This window comes from Protopterus annectens, chromosome 14.part0 (assembly GCF_019279795.1).
Source record: "Protopterus annectens isolate FY-2018-M chromosome 14.part0, PAN1.0, whole genome shotgun sequence".
Taxonomy (NCBI): Eukaryota; Metazoa; Chordata; order Ceratodontiformes; family Protopteridae; genus Protopterus; species Protopterus annectens.
The window spans coordinates 106,341,655-106,363,741 of NC_056748.1; positions in this window are offsets into that span (position 1 = coordinate 106,341,655).

Sequence of the window (22,087 nt, forward strand, 5' to 3'; positions counted from 1 at the left end):
CATAGAGCTACCATAGAGCTTGGCTGTGTTCTTGCAGACACTCACATACACATTTCATCTCAAGTAGTCATACAGACACAGACACACATAACAGGAACATGGGTCATTCATGAGGCTTGCAGCTCATTCTGTGTCATTTGCCATTTGATAATTAGCTAAACTTCTGCCTGGCTGTGTTTCATACTCACACACACTCACTACCTGTTGTGTCACCCTAGGCCACCTGCCCCTCCCCCCCACAACACCGCTATGCAAATAAAGACAATTGTACCATATCCTTACTTCTATCTTTTGGATTCAAGGATACAGAAGTCTTTTCTTCTGAGGCACACGGTGCACAGCTGACTGAGTGCTTAGTATATATGTGTCTATGATACTCTTTTGAAAATTGTACTGCTTTTTTACAGGTTTTTGCATTGTGTGTATCTTTGATGCATAAGGCATTTTAGTTGATAAAGAGCAGAATCTCTTGACATAAGTCAATGCTGTCACATATTGATGTCATCGCTGTAAAACTCAACCACCTTCTATTTAAGTACATTAGCCAGTAATAGTATGCAAGGATGTGCCATTCATTTGTGTTTGTACCATTTATTTTCATGTTCCAGGTTCAATACTTACCTTGATACTCCTGCAGTTACAAGTGTTTCAATTCAGGGATGAGTCTGTCTGATGCTAGCAATACAAATCCATTACATGGGTAAATAAATGTTGTGAGCATTGCCATGCGTCAATTCTACTGTATGTATGTATGTTTGTATGTATGTATGTGCATAGGATGACAGCTGTAGCCCTTAGGTAGTCAGCATGTGTGCTATCTATTGCCTCTTGACCAGGGCATGGGCATATTGTGCATGCCTACATCTAACTCCCCCACAGCTAGTGGTTCCCCCTCTATGTCCTCACCTGCATGTGGCTGTGGTTACCTTGCCAGTGGTAGTGGGATGTGTGCCCCTTTCCCTTGACATTCCTGTAGAAGCTGTTTTCTCAGGATAATATTGTGAAGGATAGCAAAGACAATGAAAATTTCAGCACAAGTACTGGGATGATATGGTAGAACCCCCTGATGAATCTAGGCACCAGAACCATGAATTCAACAGGCCAAACACACACTCTATGATATTTCTTACTTGAGTATGTGCCTCATTGTGCCATTCTTCAGTGGGTGAGTATGCATTTCTGATGGGTGTCATCAGCCATGGTTTGAATGTGTGCCCTGCATCACCCAAAAAATGACTTTGTGGGATATTTACCTTAGAAAATCTCTGATAGAGCTGATAGTTGTCTCAGATATAGGAGTCATGTTAACTGCTGGGGTTGCCAGCACACACATTCAGCGTGATTCCCTTAGTGTTACACACAACCTAGCAGTTAATGGAATGGAAGCCCTTTCTGTTTATATACACCCTTCTCTGTTCCCTGAGTGGTGTTTTGATCTCAATGCGTGTGTGTAGTTTATGGTACCCAGGATTTCAGGGAAGTGTGCTACAGGGTAGAAATCCTGCATCATTGTATATCTGTCCTCGGGGGGGGGGGGGGGTGTATGTAGTCACTGGCATGCTGTAACACAACATTCAGGAATTAATGTAGGATTCTGGATGCTGATTCCTGTGACACCCCCAGCATATCCTCTTTTGGCTTCTGGAAGGTTCCTGTAGCTAAAATTCTAAGTGCTACTCATACCTTAGTCTCCCCAGGTATTGGTTTCCCTTGGTTTGCCCTTACTTATAGTTGAGGATGGCAGGGGTTGCAGAGTTAGTGCAGTGTGTCTCTAGCTACCCTTTTGTGTTGTATTATTTCCACCTCATGCACACTATGATAAGTTAAATAGGGTCTAAACACCCTTCTCCTTCTTGGCCAAGGTTTATATGCAGCAGCAGCACAGAGTTGAGCCTGTTGCACAGACACATGCAGAAGAGCAGCAGCCCCTAACATTCTTTCCATGTAGTTTCTGTGGCTGTATTCCCATAGGTTTTGGAATTTGAAGCCAAAACCTGCACTGAGTGTACACGATACCTTGTTGACTATCTTGGATTGGTTGATTAGAATACAATTCAGCTGTTTATCCTGTAATTAGCTTGCCACAATGTTCACCTATTTTCGCTAGAGCCACTTACTGAACACAAATCAGCATGTTACCATGTGAAAGACTCATGTCGGAGTTAGAAGAGGTGACTGGAATTCAAGCAGATCTTAACCTGCTACAGCTGTAAAGGTACATGGTGAGTAACCTCAGAAGGAAAGTAATGAGTCTAAAGTTGTTAGAAAATAGCAGTGATTACGCAGCAACTGCACTTTACTCAAATATTGCATGTTCCTTCCCACAGAGGAACATTCCTATGCTCATAACCATAAAAGTGTGCTCTTCTCTGCTGAAATTTGGGGAGAGTGTTGAATACAAGCCTTCATCTAAAGCATCATCACAAAAGTGAAAATGAGTTTATTTTTCAATGGTTGTACTGCCACAATGAGACCAGATGCAAGCTACTCACTAACAAATCATGGTTATAATAACATTTCATTTAATAACAATAATAATAATAATAAATCATTCATATAATTTGATAACCTGAGTATTAGTTAGGTATTAAAATAAGAAAATTTTCTGTTGCCCCAGAAGAGCATATAAAAGCAAACCTAGATTCTGTATCACCTCTATTTTTTAATTTGTATAATTTAGCAAATGCATTCATTTCTACCCACTTCACTTTTCTCTTGATGTAAAATTTGAGTGCATAGACCATCCATCCTACTCGTGTAATGGCCCTGAATGCATGATTCTTAGGCTTTGTACCCTGGATATTTTAAATCAACATGCTGAGTGATACATAACTAATAACACAGGTTAGCAAATTATCTGAAAAAACTAATGAGCTTTGATTAACTTAAATTCTTACATTAAAAAGTATACTGTCTGGGAGTATCCCTATTTGTTCATAACTTCATTGCCTCTCACTAGATTCTTTATAATACAAAGCTGTAACATGCTAGATACCTAGTCACTCAATAAAATTAATTATCAAATTACATACAACAATGGAACTCCATCTAAATCCCCTTCAGAGCAGGTACAACACCTGTTTAGAAAAGTTAACCATGGAATCAAATACACTTCAAATGGGCAACTTCAACTATCTACAAACAAACTCACAAGCATACACCAATCATGAAAAGATATATATAGAGTGTTTTGGACTTTATAAATTTCATATACTCAACAAAAGCATAGCCCTACTCACCCATCAGTTTTAATTTTCTAGATCTTGTCTTCCAAAACATTTCACTTATTTCAGTACTCCAATTTTTAGCCCTCCTCTAGCCAAATCTGGCCATCTTAAGTTGGCTTTCTCTCTCTCTCTCTCTCTGAGGACATATCTTACAGTGACTATCTCCTATTCATTGCAGGATTACTCTTAAACAATTACTACTTATCAGTGTTATTGATAATCACAAATGGTCTAGCTCCTAAGCAAATACTGTACAAGAGACTGTATCCTACTCTTTGTAATTTTAATCCCCCATGGACAGTTCCTGAGATATCTGTACCAGGTGGACATAAGCATAATAGAAAGTTTGAAACTAAACCCATATAATAGAACTATCATATCAACAAATACAACAAGCAAATGAAAACACTCCTGGACATCGCTAAAAGATGTCCAGTTCATCATTGTTAAAGTTACATTAAATTGGTAAGTATGTCCCTCAAACTTACCTTTAGGAAATACAAGGTTGACTGTGTGGCTATTCAAAAGATGACAAGGCCCTCTTCAGTTATATGAGGAAAATTAGAAGTAGCCAACAATTGTGTACTAAACGTACGTGTAACGTCATCTCATTTGCTAGAACATTGCTAATATTCTTGTAGAGAAATCCTGTTCTAACTTCATCCCATACACCATCCTTTATGTCCCTAATATTCACCTTCATACTTTCTTCCTGAAAAATCCTTAGGATGAAAACTTTCTGTCAATTTTCAAAATTAAAAATACCAGTTCCATAGGTTCTGACATTAACCAGGGATAACCCGCTGACCCTGTCTCATAAAACTTGTCCATCAACGATTCAACCTATTTTCATTGGCTACATTCTGAGGTGTGGGGAATAGCTCTTGTGGTGATGTTGTATAAATGCAGCCTATGTCCAGTCTCAGGGAATTGTAGGCATATTAGTCACGGTAGTGTTATTTGCAAGGATATGACACATATTTTATCTCATCTGATAAATAGCAATATAGGTGACCTTATACTTTTGAATGCACACCAGTTCAGCTTTGTAAAATGTAAATCATGCCTGCTCAACTTTGCTACAGGATAGGTAATTAGCTATTTGAGAAAAGCCATGCTGTTTTGAAGGGGTAGAATATTTGTTGAAAACGGAAAAGGGGCACCACTAGTGACTTAAAGGGCTCTGCCCTTGTCCTTTTTCTTTGATATACTTCTGTGACATGAGAACTAATATTCAGGGACTATGATAAATCATGATTGCTGATGACTGCACACTGAGGCTGTTTTCCAATCTCATTCTATTACTCAGATTTTCAAGCACTGGCTAGAACATATAAATGGCTGCTGCTGCACCAATCCTGGGCTTACCCTCAACACCAAGAAATGCAGCAGAGCTTCTTTTGCTAAATCTGGCATCATTGTCATTTATCATATAGATAATATTGCACTTGACACAGTCATCAGAGATTTGAAGTCATAACACACGCTCCTTTGACCACCACTCCCCTCCTCTGGTTAGAAAATCCTTTAACTTATGCAACTTATCATTTGCTGTGTTTCTACAAGGTCAAAAGAAGTTCTAAACCTACTTTGTTTATCCCTTGTTAGATCCAATATTGAATACAATAATGCATTCAGTATACACCTCAGTAAGCAACTAAACCAACTTGTGAGACCACAAAATCTCCTCAAGAAGAAGATCAATGGTTTCAGCACAATTAGTTTGACTAAAATCCCTGCCTTTCAACTCAGGGCTGTACAGATGCTGGAGGGCTAATCTGTACTTAGTTTTCTCTGCTGAGATGTCTTTCATTTAAACAGCACCAGTTCTAAAACAAATACCCACTGTAGAGAACTAATCCTATACTACAAAATCAGTGAAACCAGATAATATGAGAGGTACTTAACTTAATGTATCCTCAATTTCTGGAAAGGGTGCCTTTACATATGAAGTAAAGTATTTCCCTGGCAACCTTTGCAATCAATCTGGGTGACTGTTTAGATGATTGGAACATTTTCCTTGGGATATAAGAAAGAAATCTCTTGAATGGTGGACATTATTGGTCTTCCACTAGTACTGTGTGATGTTGCTGGGCTTCTTGATAGTCTGTTTGGCAGCGAGTTTAATAAGAAACATAACTTTTTATTTATTTTTTTTTTTTTTTTTTTTTTTAGCACAGTAGCTGTCACAATATCTCATCATCAGGAGCAACAACCCACCTTTTCCCATTTCTACATTGTCATGTCAGCTATTACCACCTCTCTCCCTTTCTAGTAACGATCCTACCTACTTCGATAGTCATGCTTAACTACCACACATCTCCACTGTTTCACATTCAATGCAAATTGGATGTCAAGCAATTGTACTTGCACAATTTATAGACAAATGGTATAACAATAACTGATGTCAGATTTTTATGAATCTCTCTCTCCACCTGTGTGATAATTGGACACAGTTTGTCACCAGTCCAGACATGTTCCATCAAATGGAATGGCAATATTACCTGTTAATGTAATGAGGAGATGAAATGTGACAATTAAAGAAGTCAAAGAAAAACAGCTCTTATAAAGGATTATAATGCAGGAGTGACCCTGAGTGACTTTCTATAGCACCAGCTTCTGTGTAAAATGTGTCTCACACAATTCAGAAAAGTAAGTAGGAGATGGAAAATATGGGCAGTATCAAGGACTTTTAGGTACCTTGTGGTGCTGCGGTAGTGTTGTCGCCTCACAGTTAGACGTTGCCAGTTCGATTCTCAGTTAGAGCGTCTTCTGTGTGGCAACATGCATGAATGGGCATTCCTTTGTTGAAGGTTGTGCATTAGGCCTGGCAAGCCAGCACGTAAAAATCTACTGCCAATCATTAGCGGACCGGAGTTCCGCTGTGGCGACCCCTAACCAGGAAAAGCCGAAAGACACAACAACTGTACAAAGGAGATATCTAAGTTTTTTTAAGGAAAAAAAAACAATCTGTGTTACTGTTACACAGCCAACTCTGCAATGTCTGTCACAGTTATTAGTAGCAATTAGATTTTGCTATTTTGTATCTTTTACTGTTGTGCAGTTAGAATTTACTGTTCAGTTTAGTCTGCTATGAGAATTATATATGACCATATACTGAGCAGCCTATTATAAATTCTTATATAACATCCTTTACAGAATAAAGTATGTCACTGACTAAAATGCTTTGCAATACAGTTATACTAGGTAAAATCTTTGCACAATCTTTTTTAATATATTTTCAACATAGCAGTTTTTAGTGAAATAGCTTAAATGATGGAATTTTTCAAAGCACAAATCCTTTATAACATTTTAATGCCTTTGTTCTTAAAAGAGCACTCGCTGGTGACCGAGTGCTCAAATTCTTTCTGTGAAGAAATTATTTCAGAAATTCCTTTTATTCATTAAAATGGCCTTGCTAGTTTCTGTGAAATAATTAACTGAAGAACTCAGGTTCCATAGTTTGCAGGCATCAGTTACAAGTAACTTCAAGTGATTCATGTTTTAGGAATGGTATAACAGCCCTTCTTACAGTGAAAATGTAAATAATATTCAAAGTGCATTAGTTCTAATTGAGCAGATAACCTAGAAGTTAAAAGTTTGTTTGTGTCTTTCGGCTTTTCCCGGTTAGGGGTCACCACAGCGGAACTCCGGTCCGCTAATGATTGGCAGTAGATTTTTAATTGCTGGCTTGCCAGACCTAACACACAACCTTCAACGAAGGAACACCCATTCACACATGTGGCCACATAGAAGACGCTCTAACTGAGAATTGAATGGGCAACGTCTAACTGTGAGGCGACAACGCTACAACAAATAAATAGCTGAACAGAATTTAGTTGAAGCAGTACAGAAATAGGGTCAAGTATGAAAAATCACATGTCATTTCATCATCTTGTGATTATTTGACCTAAAAACATCCAAATCCTGGGGGGGAGGGGTTACTACCTAAAACATCAACACTCAATATATTGCAAAACATCAAAACAACAAAAATACTTAGGAGGTTGCTAACTAAAACATCAACACAAAACACAACAAACATTACTGTTATTGTTATAGAGGTACCCACCCAACCAACTATAACACATGCATTTGCATTATTTCATATCTATATGTATATCAGAGGTACCTTTATGCATTGCTATTGACAATCTTCACAGCGATTACATATATGCTTGATACCAACAATATTATATTTAACATATCTAAGATGTCTGAGATATTGTTGTTTCACCTGTTGTTTCTATAGAACCTGAGAGGGGTCTGAAATTGGTTATTCCTGATCAGTGCTCTCCCCATGTAAGCAATCTTAAATTAATAAATAAATAAACTATAAAATTGTATCCTGTTGTTAATGCAAGGGGATCAAAAAAGCATTCTTTGGGAAAATAAATTGATACTGTATTGAAAGATGTACTTAAAGATGAGGGAGATATATGTGTAGATTCTTGGCATTTTTTGAGAAAACTCAACAATATTGAATATGACGAAACCTATACATTTTTAACTGTTGATGTAGTCAATCTTTCCAACATGATCCCACATTCCATAAGTATTGGTTAGTTTGAAGAATTTCTGTATGATACACATGCTTTTAGTAATGAACAGGTAGCTACACTAGTAACCCTTATGGAAGTTGCACTAAAAAACAACTTTGTTTATTTTGAAGGGCAATATTTTTTACAAAAATCAGGCATAGCTATGGGGGCCATTTGTGCCCCCATTTTTGCCAATATTATTTATTTATTTATTTATTTTATGAACGGATGCCCTCTTTGATTATTCTCTGTACTGTACCTGCAATGTTCATTGTATACATTAATTTTTGTATATGTGATTTTGTTTGTTTCTTCGAAGCTTATCTCCCCGGGCCTCTACTGAAAATGGACATATATCCAGTTAGACTAGCCCAGTCAACAAATGTAAAATAAATAATAAATAAATAAAATAAATAATACTACAGACTTTATAAAATTCACTCAGACATATAGTCTCCATGAGGTCAACTATCTAGATGTGAAAATCAAAAAAGACCAGCAGGGACAGTGTTTTGTTAGTAACTTATTCAGAAAACCCACATATTGTAATAGCCTTTTACATTTTTGTAGTAACCATCCTGACCACATTAAGAAAGGTATTATTAAAGGCCAGTTTGTACGACTAGCTTGGATGGTCAGTACTGACCAGGATTTCTACACTCAAAGTGAAACACTTTTTTAATATGTTCATCGCTAGAGAGTGCTATTTTTAAAGAGAGAAAAAGGGGTCTTAAAACCGTTTTTTTAATAATAACAGAGTGCACACAGACAGTAGCATCAATGTAGAAAGAGACAGGGCTTTTAAAGAATATATATGTTCTTTTGTTACAAAATTTTCAGTTGATCACCATAATATTTATGACATATTAGTCAAAAATTGGCAGATGTTTTCATGGACAAAGTGACATTTTAGAAAGATTAGGATCTAAACCCCAGATTGTCTATAAAATAGGGATTACTATCAAAAATCTGTTATAAAGAGGTGAGTCTGCATTACCACTCAAACGAGGTATAGGCACTAAGAGCTGTGGCTTTTCTTCACAGTACAGTTATATATACAACACAGATAAAGTAAAAATTAACCACACTTTTATTAGGCCAAATGGTCAATTTACTTGTAACTCACATGGAGTGATTTATGCAGCATTGTGCACATCCTGCACTGGTTTTTATATAGGGAAACACAAAGAATCCTCAAAGAAAGAATATATGAGCCTTGTAGGGACATCAGAAATCCCCATACCAACAGTGCCCTATATAAACATGTAGAAAAAATTTCCTTCACATAATTTTAAATAGTACTAGAAGGGGTCACAAAAGATCCACGAGGTGGTCCATGGGCTGGCTTACTTGAATTTCAAGAATTATGTTGGCAGGTCAAACTTAATACCCATGTGAGCCCTGGTCTTAATGACAGTCTTAGTATAGGCAGTCTTTTAAAAACTGCGTTCTTATGTTATATGAAACTTTATTTAGTCAATGTGGTTCATGGTCATTTAGGGATATATTTGTTTTAAATATGTATATTGTTTATTTAGCACTCATTTTGATTTAATTTAATTACATGTGTTTTGTTTAAGGAAGTTTATATCACAAATTGTTTTAAAGTTTTTACTGGTGGATAAAGTCATGTGCTTTTGTAAGGAACAGTACTTAAGTGTGTTTTCAACTATAATGTTCATTCTGAAAAAGTCTATCGTTATACATGGATGAAAGCACTAAATAAATTGCTTTACTAGCTTCATTTATACTTGTGAAAAGATTCTTGCCTTGTTTTCTGGACTTGCCTTTTATTTGTCTCCTGGTTCCCAGTTTGTTGGATTGTGCCATGAGAAAACATTGGTAATCTATTCAGTTCAACATTTTGAGCAATGATCAAATATTCACTAACAAACAGTAAGGCTCAAACAGATGGTTTCCTGAACCATCTTTATTACGGTTTGTAAACTATGCCTCTCTAAGTAAGTTACTTAAATTGTATATATGTATTGTTTATTTATTGATATTTGTTTACTGGGAAAGTCTGACTGGATAACTGTATCTGTGTTCAGCAGAGGCCCAGGGAGAAAAGCTCCCCAAATACAAGAACAGAAAATGCATATACTTAGGTGAAAACTGACATCATATTACAATATATGGTAAATACATAGATTTATATACATATTAATACATGTTATATATAATAACGCAAATATACCATCACTAAAACAAGATGAATACAATATCATGTAACATTGAAACATGCTGACATGTTATTAGTGTGATAGCTTATTACTCGCTCATAAAGCAAATGTGAGAGTGGAAAAATTCAAACAATGGATAAGGAGGAGGAGAGGAAGAGAGAGGAGAGTGAGAAGAAGTATTTATTAGAGATAATAATTGGGGTAGATATGGGAGGTAGGAGAAATAATGAGTAAAATCAAGATTAAGAGTAAAGGAAGTAAGAGAAATAAAAAAACAAGGAAAATGAGACATAGGATGTTGTGATGCCTCTGCACTGGCCCAGTAATGAAGGAGCCTCAAGCCTCACCATTGGCAACAATGAGGGATGTACAGAATGGAAGGATAACAAGTACACACACAGTAAAGTACAATTTCCACTAAGAGCACACAGAGATCACAGTCAGCCCCAGTAAGACTCCCCACTGGCATAGGTATAGGGTTACGATCTCAGCTGAGGAGGTCAAGCGCAGACCTGCAGCACCCTCTCTGTTCAACCAGTGCTTCGTGTCCCAGCCTAAGTAAATGACACACACACTTTGAGATTTGATTTATACACACACACACACACACACGCACACACACACACACACACGCATGGAGAAGGCTGGTACAGATTTACTAGCTATGCCCCATTTGCCCAGACTATAAATTAATTATCACTGCCACCAACTCCTCTTTATCAGCTACTTAAGGCCCTTAACAAAGGGTGACCAATCCTACTGAGTAATGTTACTATTATCCAGATGAAAAGTGTGACCAAGAGCAAGGCTATTTAGGGGTGGCCAATATGGTGTCACCACATACATATGCAAGTACTCTAGGAGCTTAAATATGTCTCACAAACATCAGGCACAAAGATAGGTTTAAATATATTTAATAATACATAATAAAAGAACAAGACAATACTCAAACAACTCAGTAACTACAGAGTTCTGAATCACAGGAATTATTTTAAAATAACATTGCAGGACAGTCTCAAACAAATACAGAAAGCATATAAGCTAATATTTACTATATTCCTATGTATATCTAAAAGATACTATTCCCTAAATAACTTACAGAGCAAGGCAAATGCAGATGAGTGGGTGTTCTTGATAGGTCCAAGACAAGATACAAAATGAACACAGTCTCTCTCTCTCTCACTCTCTCTCTGAGAGAGCTCTTGATTTACTATCAAATATTCCTGCTAGGTCAGCTTGGATGACATCACTCTTTGTCACCTGCCTTCAATTCCCAGTCTAACAGATACTAACAGAATTTTAACATGTCTGTGTGAGAAGTAATTATCTCTCAGAAGTGCAGCTGCTAGGAAGTCATACAGCAATAAAACACTTTACATTTTAAACAAGGTAAATACTTCTCTCCAAGACAATAGAAAAAATTTCTAGCTCTAGACATCCTGCCTTCTTGCTGCAATGAAACTTTTATAGCACATCATAAAGCACTTAATTTCAACTTATTTCTTGATGTTTTGTAAGTTAATTTTTTATGTTCCAGCAGAGTATGCTGTGGTTACATTCTTGAAGCTCAGTACATAACACACAGTTCTGTATAAATCATATCAATATTCACAAATGACATACAATTATTTAGAAAATTCCAGATATCTGGGCTGGCAGTGTCACAGATGTCTAGAGGTATTAGAGAAGTATCTGAAATTTAGCCAGAAGAGCAGCAAGTGCAAAGCCAGGAGTCAGAGAGGAGCTTCACTGGTGGATTTCCCAGGGTGCCTAGGGAAGCTAAAGATTCCCCATTAGCAGTACCAGCAGCAGGGTTATGACAGAATCTGTTTTTCAGTCTTGATTTGGTTGCATTCAATCAAGACTAAAAAAAATCAGAATATTACCATACCGCCAAACACTGTTAGGGGCTGAGCCAGATCCAGAACTAGGTAACAGTGGCTATGGGAGCCCACTATGGCCAGGAGGCTTCAACACATTTAAAAAAGCATTCCTTAACACTGTTGCATCTTCTCCTTTAAGGAGGACCACATGCCAAAGTGGATGCAAACACATTCCACATTTGTGCACAGAATGTGGACTGGCCATTCTGGTGTGTGTGTGTGCATATATATATATATATATATATATATATATATATATATATATATATATATATATATATATATAGAGAGAGAGAGAGAGAGAGAGAGATAGTTATATAGATGTATAAATATGTGTGTGTGTGTGTGTGTGTGTGTGTGTGTGTGTGTGTGTGTGTGTGTGTGTTTAACTTACCACAGAACTGTCAAGATTTAACCTCTTAGTTTTGGTCTGTTTCTCATAAAATTTGTGATTTTCTGGCAAACCAGAGGATTGAAGTCACTAAATAATGACATATATGACTTTCAGACTTCATATCCTTCATAAAATGCATGCTGACAGAAATCTTGTTATTGTAGCAACTTTCTAAGTTAAAAAGAGCAATATTTAAAATCTGCCCCTATTTTTGGGCAGTTGTAACCACATTATTTTAGGCTTTGTCCAGATGTTTGCCTCATATTTTTGGCTTATCCTTCATAAAATGTTTGGTTTCTGGCAAATCACCGAGGACTGCAATAACTAAATAATACTTAAGCAACACAGTAACTGCAGAGTTCAGAATCACAGGAAATATTTTAAAACAACATTGCAGGACAGTCTCAAATAAATACAGAAAACACTTAAGCTAATATTTACTATATTCCTATATATATCTAAAAGATACTACTCCCTAAATAACTTACTTACAGAGCAAGGCAAATGCAGATGAGTGGATATTCTTGCTAGGTCCAAGACAAGATACAAAATGCACACAGTCTCTCTCTGAGAGAGTTCTTAAATTACTATCAAACATTACTGCTAGGTCAGCTTGGATGACATCACTCTTTGTCACCTGTCAGATACTAACATAATTTTAACATCTCTGTGTGAGAAGTACATATCTCTCAGTAGTGTAGCTCCTAGGAAGTCAGGGAGCAATAAAACACTTTACATTTTAAACATAATAAATACTTCTCTCCAAGACAATAGAAAAAATTTCAAGCTCAAGATATCCTGCCTTCTTGCTGCAATGAAACTAACTTTTATAGCAGACTTATTTGTGCGATTGTTCCTTGTTTATTTGTGTGATTTTTCTTGTTTGCCTACTTTTTGGATTTATTGGTAACTTTTATAGCAGATCATAAAGCACTTAATTTCAACTTATTTTCTGGAAGTTTTTTAAGTTAATCTTCTGTGTTCTAGGAGGGTATGCTGTGGTTAATTTTAACATCTCTGTGTGAGAAGTACATATCTCTCAGAAGTGTAGCTCCTAGGAAGTCATGGAGCAATAAAACACTTCACATTTTAAACATAATAAATACTTCTCTCCAAGACAATAGAAAAAAACTTCAAGCTCTAGATATCCTGCCTTCTTGATGCAATTAAACTAACTTTTATAGCAGGCTTATTTGTGTGATTGTTCCTTGTTTATTTGTGTGATTTTTCCTTGTCTGCCTACTTTTTGGATTTATTGGTAACTTTTATAGCAGATCATAAAGCACTTAATTTCAACTTATTTTCTTGAAGTTTTTTAAGTTAATCTTCTGTGCTCCAGGAGGGTATGCTGTGGTTACATTCTTGAAGCTCAGTACATAACATACAGTTCTGTATAAATCATATCAATATTCACAAATTATATAGAATTATTTAGAAAATTCCAGATAACTTGGCTGGCAGTGTCACAAATGTATATAGCTATTACAGAAGTATCTCAAATTTAGCCAGAAGAGCAGCAAGTGCAAAGCCAGGAGTCAGACAGGAGATCCACTGATGGATTTACAGGGGTGCCTAGGGGTGCCTAGGGAAGTTAAAGATTCCCCATTAGCAGTACCAGCAGCAGGGTTATGATAGAATCTGTTTTTCAGTCTTGGTTTGGTTGCATTCAAATCAGGACTAAAAAGTCAGAATATTACTACGGGCTGGGCCAGATGCAGAACTAGGTAACAGTGGCTATGTGTGCCCACTCTGGCCAGGATGCTTCAACACATATTTAAAAAAAAGTATTTCTTAACACTGTTGCATCTTCTCCTTTAAGAGGACCACAAGCGCAAGTGGATGCAAACACATTCCATACTTGTGCACAGAATGTAAACTGGCTATTCCGGTATGGGTGTGTGTGTTTAACATACCACTGAACTGTCCAGATTTAGCCTCTTAGCTTTGGTCTGTTTCTTATAAAATTTGTGATTTTCTGGCAAACCACTGGATTGACGTCATATTGCCTCATATTTTTGGCCTATCCCTCATAAAATGTTTGGTTTTCTGGCAAGTCACTAAGGACTGTAATAACTAAATAATATACATTTACATTTCAGACTTAATTTCCTTCAGAAAATGCATGCTCAAACAAATGTTGTTATTTTAGCAACTTTCTAAGTCTATAAGACCAATATTTAAAAACTGTCCCTATTTTGGGCCTTTGTCCAGATTTCTTACAGTAAGAGGTTGAGAGGTATGGGGGCATGGCATGTTATACCCTAGTTAAGTGGGGGAGAGGAAGCAGGTTAGTCAATTAACTTGAGCAGGCTTCACCTGTAACTTGGTTATAGGAAACAAGAGCCTGAATCCTCTATAATAACTACCAGACTGCTGAAGGAATTGTGAGTTTGAGTACATTTTCAGGGAATTATAAGTTTCCATGCACTTCCACGTAACTGTGAGTTTCAAGGGAAAGAGGTTTACTGTTGCTTATGCAAAGTCTGCTTTAATATACAACTAATGCTTTTGTTTAGCAAATGGCGGTCACTGTTTGTGCTGCAGATTTTGAAAATAGTATTAGTACAATAACTTTTGGATTCTACTCCCACACCATTGCTGATATTGGGTTGCCCTTTTGATTGCTGATCATTTGATTTATTTTAAGGGGGGATAGGGGTTCTGCACTCCTGAGTGCATCATCCTTTGAATGAGATGCACAGTAACTATGAACTTGTTGTCAGCTTGTCAGTCAATCACTGTTGCAATATTACCAGCTTACTGTTTTTTATGTAACATAGGCAATTAATTCTTCAAGGGCAGCAGGCACTGAATTTGTAGATGAAACACTGAAATATAAAGTTTTCTGCCAGTCGCAACCTCTTCATTAGTTACAGTTCTCTTTTATGTGGAATTATTCAGATGACTTTTACTTCTGCAGAGATTGTGCATATTGACTGATATTGGTGGAATGTAATGATAGAAGCTTGAGTGGCCTTTTATGGTTGAAATTTTCTGAAATGGTTACTTTTGTCACTATTGGTTTATATGTTTTGTTTTATTGCTTACTGGAATAATGTTCAAAACTACAAATTTAAAACACATTCTAACAACTGGTGGTGTATTATACAAGGAGTATAATTTAACACAATCAGGAAGGTGAATAAAAGAACACATGCATGTTTGCATGACCCTAAAATGCATGCAAGGAGCCTATGGTTTGAAAACAACCCAAAGGTAAACTTAATTCTCTACTAGCCAGATGCATCTTCTTTGAATGTGGGTTTTAATGCCATTTCAATGGATATGAGTTTCAAGGGCAGAGAAGTTTATTGCTCATGCTAAGTCTATTTTCATCGTGAGACAGCCATTTGCTAAACAAATAATACTATCAGTGTTTGTGCTATTTTATTTAAATATATGTAATCATTGTAGAAATAAATAAGAAAGCAGTACACCCATAGGTTTGAACAGTGTTTATGATGACTGGGGAGAAATAGCCAATTAATGGAACACTGAAATGGCTGGGGAGGGGACTGCTGTTGTGGGGGTAGGGGTTGCTGCAGGAGGGGCTGCTCTGGGGGACCTCAGTCTATTACCCTGGCTAGGACCCCATTTGACCATGATCCAGCTCTGGTTGTGGGCCAAACTATAATGCTGAATAAAGCCACAATGTATGTAATGTGTGAAAGGTCTAAGGATGGAAAAAGCTGCTGTGAATCATTTTGTGAGTTTCCGGATTGTGGATTGCAGGAGATAAGTTTTTTATTATTTTCCTTAATCCTGGCAGGATCAAAGCAGATATTGGTGCAAGTACATACCTCTTGCCATCTTTGCTCAAAATTCAGTCAAAACCAAAAAATAACCTTAATTTCAAAGATGGTTGATTTAGGAGATTAGAGTAGGATTAAATGTTTGTAATCTTTGAGTTGTGAGGCAAACCTTTACCAAAATTCTAAAGAGCACCAACTAACCTGAGAAAATAGATGAACATTTATACTAAGGAGCTTAAGAAGATCCTAATTTTTATAATCCTAACGCATTTATTTATGAATGCAAAAAAAATGCATTGGATCAACTGAAGTTCTATTCATTTTGAAATGGGAATGTGCAATTTACATGTATTCTTGTATAACTAGTTAAGATTTCTTCAACCATTCTTTAAAATTAATTTTATTTTTAGTTGTCTTACTGAAGTAGTTTTATAAGCCAGCATTGTAAAGTATTTTGTTTTTGCACAGTTAACTGTTTATGCATTCATTAGTTAATATATATCAGAAATCAAAACATATTAACATATTTTGGAGTAAATGAACTTCAAATCTTGTTTAATGTATATCACACATTTTAGCTGTCAGAAAACAACTTCCTCTGGGGTCTGTATCATATGAGTGAATTGCACAAATTGCAAACGCTCATAATATTGAATGTACTTGACCTCGAACTTCCTATTGTGGGGGGCTACGCCCTCTCACACACCCCCACTAAATATATATTCCAACTCTGAGATCACACTACAGTGAGGAAAGGGCAAATATCCCATTCTTCACTGTGCCGTGATCTCAGAAAAAGCACTTTGAGGTCCAGTACATTCGATATTATCAGCGTTCGCAATTTGTGCGATTCACTCATATGATATAGATCCCTTCCTCTGATGTGTGCCTTTTCTCTAAGTGTATTCCTGGACCACTAGAAGCAGGTCTGTTGAGGCAACTAGTACAAAAGTGGTTGACAACCTCACTGGGTCTTCTATTTTAATTACTTGTGTCCTGTGCTGTGTTCTTCAAACATGTATTACTTCTGCTAATATTATGTGTGTCAGTATACCACAGAGTTTAATTCTATGCTGTAGAAACAAGATTAAGTTATTTGTTTCATAGCTTCATTCTATTTGCAAATGCTTTAACTTTTGTGCTGCTTGGTTGCATTAACAAGACATTGATGCATACTAGGCTTAACCTGCTTAACATATGAATGAGTGAAAATTCAGCTTTTAGTTACCGCCACAACTTTAGATGCATGTATTCTTGTTTTAGGTTTTAATGTTTCTATTTGTTTAGGCCGTGTGTCTTCCCATTTATTTGGTACCTATCCTTCAAATAGATAGAGGCATCTTGTAAATGCTTGCCCATCAAAGCCTTAGTATACTCCTTTAAATAACCTTAGGGTACCAAAACTTGGCAGATATAGTTGAGAAACATGGCTAGAGTTAAAAAGGACCACTTAGGTCATTAGCCTACTGTCAAGGACATTTTTAAAATTTACTGAAGTTTACTTAGAAAGTTTATAGAACAGCAGGTTTTACATCAACACATTTTTTTAACAAGACCAAAAACTAAATAAAATATAAAACTCTTATGTCTTGCATCATTGACTGGCAGTTAATCCTCCATGTTTTTATCATTGAGTGGCTGGTAATCCTCCATGTTTTTATCATTGAGTGGCTGGTAATCCTCCATGTTTTTATCATTGAGTGGCTGGTAATCCTCCATGTTTTTAGAGAATACTGAAAATGGTATGAGGCAGGACAAAATATCAGCCAAACTCAGGGATGTTCCGAAAATCAGGGACAGTTCACAGCTATGTGGGAGGATACTGAGTATGGAGGATGTCTGTGGATGAAATGATTGGCCCTTATGTTTGCTGTTGTAATTCTGGATTTGGAGGACTAATATGTACTAGGATGAGACAGGTTAGAAATACAAGTTGTACTGTTTCTGTGAAACAAAAAGTACATCATGTAATCACAGACGTTTTATTCTGACAGAATTGTTCCAGATACTGTGAGTGGGCAATGGGTATGGGGACTGTCTGTTGATAAAAAATGCAGTTCTAGCTTTGCAGGTCTAATGTGTATTTTGGTGAAGCAAGGTGGAATCGTAGTTGTTGCTACTGTTTCTGTGAAGGAAAAGTACATTAAAGCAACAATTATTTAGTTTTTTTTAATTGTCAGGGTCAAACCAGTTAGTAAGGGTATAATCTAGATATATACAGTTTCCATATGTGGATAAAATGATTGGTTTAGTTGTTTACTTTCATAATTCTAACTTTGCAAGAATAATGTCCATTTGGGTGAAGTGAGGCAGAATACAAGCTGTGACTTGCTTCTCTGAAACAAAAATACATAATGTGATAACATTTAAGTATTTATTTTTATCCTAGGCAGGTTAAACCAGAGACTGTTGGTCAGGCAATGGGAATGAAGGCTGTCTGTGAATGAAATAATTGGCTTTGTTTGCCGTTGTATTTGTAAGACTAATGTCTATTTGAGTGAAATAAACTGGAATACAAGCTGAGACTACTACTACTGTGAAGTAAAAATACATTACGTAACCACATTTTTTTACCCTGGCAGAGTTAAACCAGGTACTGTTGGGTAGTAAAATGTTAAGGGGACTTTTTTCATATTTTTAGCATCTTTACTGAAATATCACTTAAGACATAGGTAAACATACATTTATATTAAAGAAAACCACATTAACATGTTCCCAGCTGGAAACATTATACATCATATGTATTCTTTTGTATGATTATCAATCCAGCATTCCAGTTCTGGTTTAAGCACTAGGGCTTCAGGCCAGTTATTTTACATTAAGAATGTTTGTGGTTTGCACTCTTGTAGGAGGACAGGCTAGATTCTATCTTTCTGAGCTGGGAATTTCTAGTTAAAGGCTTATTGTGCCTGCTTATCTGAACTGTTTCTTTCTGAAATTGGTGTGTCTTGTTTGCTGTAGCCCAGAGGTTAGTAGTTTATTGGCCATTTTGGGCTAATTTCTATCTCTTTCATTTCCCTGCTATAAAAAATGCATTTGCACTTTTTTTGCGCTTGTATTCAGCTCAGCAAGTGCCTGCCAGGTGTCCTGTAGAGTTTTACAGCAGCAGTGAGAAAAAAAGAGAGACTTTGGAGTGATTAAGTATAATTTTTCTGCATTTTCCTGCTGTCTTTAACTAATTCTCCCTAAAATGACGATTTTTTTTTAGCGTTTCTGTGATTTAAAAAGCTTGTTTCTGCTACATATTGTACGTATTTGCTGCCTGCACTTGAACTAAGTCATTTTTGTGTTTAAATAATCTGTTTAACTGTTGTAGGCTAAACATTAAAGTGTGATAGCCATTTCTGTGCATTTAAAGTGTTTTTTTGATTGTATCTGCTTTATTTTCTGAAAAAAACAACAAAAAATTTACTTGTTTCCCACCTTTCTGAACTAGTATAGTCCAGTTTTCAGGTTACTGCTGAATTCAGGGCTGTGTTACAAGTTTTTGTGTTGCCCATACCTTACCTGTATAGAAGGAAGTTTCTCTGTTCACCTGTGAGAGAGGGGAGCTTTGAGCAGCCTATCTGTCCCTGGAGGAGTGGTTTCAGCCCAGAAGTTAGTAGTTTATTGGCCATTTTGGGCTAATTTATATCTCCTTCATTTCCCTGCTATAAAAAACACATTTGCGCGGTTTTGCGTGCCGGGCAGCGCCAGTTAGCTAGGGTTAAACTATTCCCAGCTCCACGAAGTCTACTCTTCAATTTTTCCCTTGGAACTAGACAAACTTTCAACTTAAGCACTCAAACCATTCATTTCACAGCCCAGCACTTGCTCAAAACTCATAGCAAGCACTAATTAACCCTAGCACTAGACCACCCTATACTGTCCAGAAGAACAAGGCTCTCTATTCATCCCTACCAGCCAATCAGTAAAATAGCTCACTTTACCTATTCAGGCATGTCCAAAGGGCAGTTTCAGGTGTACTCTCCAGTCCAACTGGTGAATCTGGGCATTTTGAGACAATGTTACAACTGCCTCATGTACACAGACAGCCCTCTCCTCCTACCACCAAACACTAATACATGCGAGAGATGCAATTATACAGCCAAACTGGAGGCAAAGCTCTCTCAACCCAAGACTGGAACTGACAGTCAAGAGGAGAAGGGAAATACTTGCAATACACCACCAGTCTCACATAGACCTATTAAACCAACACCGGCAAATAACACACATAAATACATGAAAACATACTCAGAGGCTCTAAATAAAAATCTGCAAAAGCAACAGAGACCTCCAAAGCAGACATCCAAGCAACCTCCACATCCATTCACAAACCATGAAACACATACTTGACATAATCAGTGTGCCACGCAATCACAGCCCTTAAGGCAAAATAACATATCCGACACCCTAGTAATAGGCAACTCTATAGTCAGGCACACTGATGTCCTACTAACTAGGCTGGACAAAGAGAAGGTTACAGTTAGCTGCCTGTTGGGCACCAAGATCTGCTACATAACACAAGCACTCAAGTCACTCCAGAACAAGTACAAATACAACTCTGTCATTGTCCATGTTGGTGTGAATGGCCTGAGACGTACCTCCCTGGACTACATGAAAAGAGACATGAAAGAACTCTCTGATCATGTAGCCCAGCCCGGTATGACCCTGGCCCTGAGTGGCATCCTGCCCTTACCAAGAGTGATGCCACAGTATAAAGAAAAAAAATGATCAATTTCAACAATTGGCTAAGTTTCTGGTATAATTCAAAGAGGATCCAGTATCTGTCCGCCTGGGATGACATGCTCAACAAGCCACGTTGCTTCGCAAGAGATGGCTTGCACCTGTCACACTTAGGCTTTAGAATACTGGCCAAGGCATTTGCCACCCCCATAGTGCCTTTTTTAGGCAAGGCTCAAAACACAAAACCACCACCGTAAATAGCACAAGTAACCAAAAACTGAGGGTAATGCTACTCAATGCCAGAAGTCTAAACCTCAAAATACATGCACTCGAGGCACTCCTCAGTATGGAGAACATTGATATCTGTGCAGTAACAGAAACCTGGTTTAAAGCTCCAGAGAGCACCTCAGCACTACCAGGCTATAACTCGGACCATATTTTCCAGCCACAGAGCCTGGAACGAAACACAAAAGGTGAGGGTGTATCCATATTCATCAAGGATTCCCACACCTCCAGGCTAGTGGTGCAGCACGATGCCTCAGAGATCATCCGTGTGCAACTAACAATGGGCAAAACTGCAATTCAAATTGTAGCTTGCTACACATCACCCACCATGATCCAGGACCCCCATTCCACGTTTCTGGAGACACTGGAAAATATGAAGGTCCTACCAAACACCCTAATATTGGGTGATTTCAATTACCCAAACATTAACTGAAAGAACTACTCAAGTACTAACTCCCTTGCCCAGCGCTTCCAAGAATTTATAAACTTGAATGCCCTGGATCAACTGGTCAACAGCCCCACCAGAGGTGACAACATATTGGACCTGGTCATCACCAACATTGGTGACCAGTGTTCCACACCGGAGGTCAACCCCTCGCTGGTTAGATCAGACCATAGACTAATCACTCTGGATATCTGCATTCTGCTCCCACCCACAATCAAGGAAAACACTGTGAAATACTTTTCAAAAGCAAACTTCACGTTACTTAAGACCCAAGCAAAACCAAGACTCACTCCTCCAAGAAAAGGAAACCAGTCTGGTGGACCCCTGCCATAAACAAGCTATACAATAGAAGGAGTAAACTAGTACAGAAAATAGTAAAATCCCAAGAAGGAAAGACATCCCTGATCAGTATCAGCAAGAAACTATGATCCTCATAAAAATCATCCAAGGCTAGCTTCGAAAGAAAAATTGCCAATGACTCCAACGATAACCACAAAGCGTTATTTAGCTATGTCAAGAAACTAAGTGGAAACTCTCAGATCTGCTCTGAGTTAGTGCAAAATGGCACAAAACACACTGAACAGAGTGATATTGCCAAAATTCTGGCAGATAGGTTTAGTGCAGACTTCACCCCCTAATGGGCCTATAACCATATCAGAAGAATGTAGAGCCCTGGCAATCACTGACACACATGTCAAAATAGACCTATCCA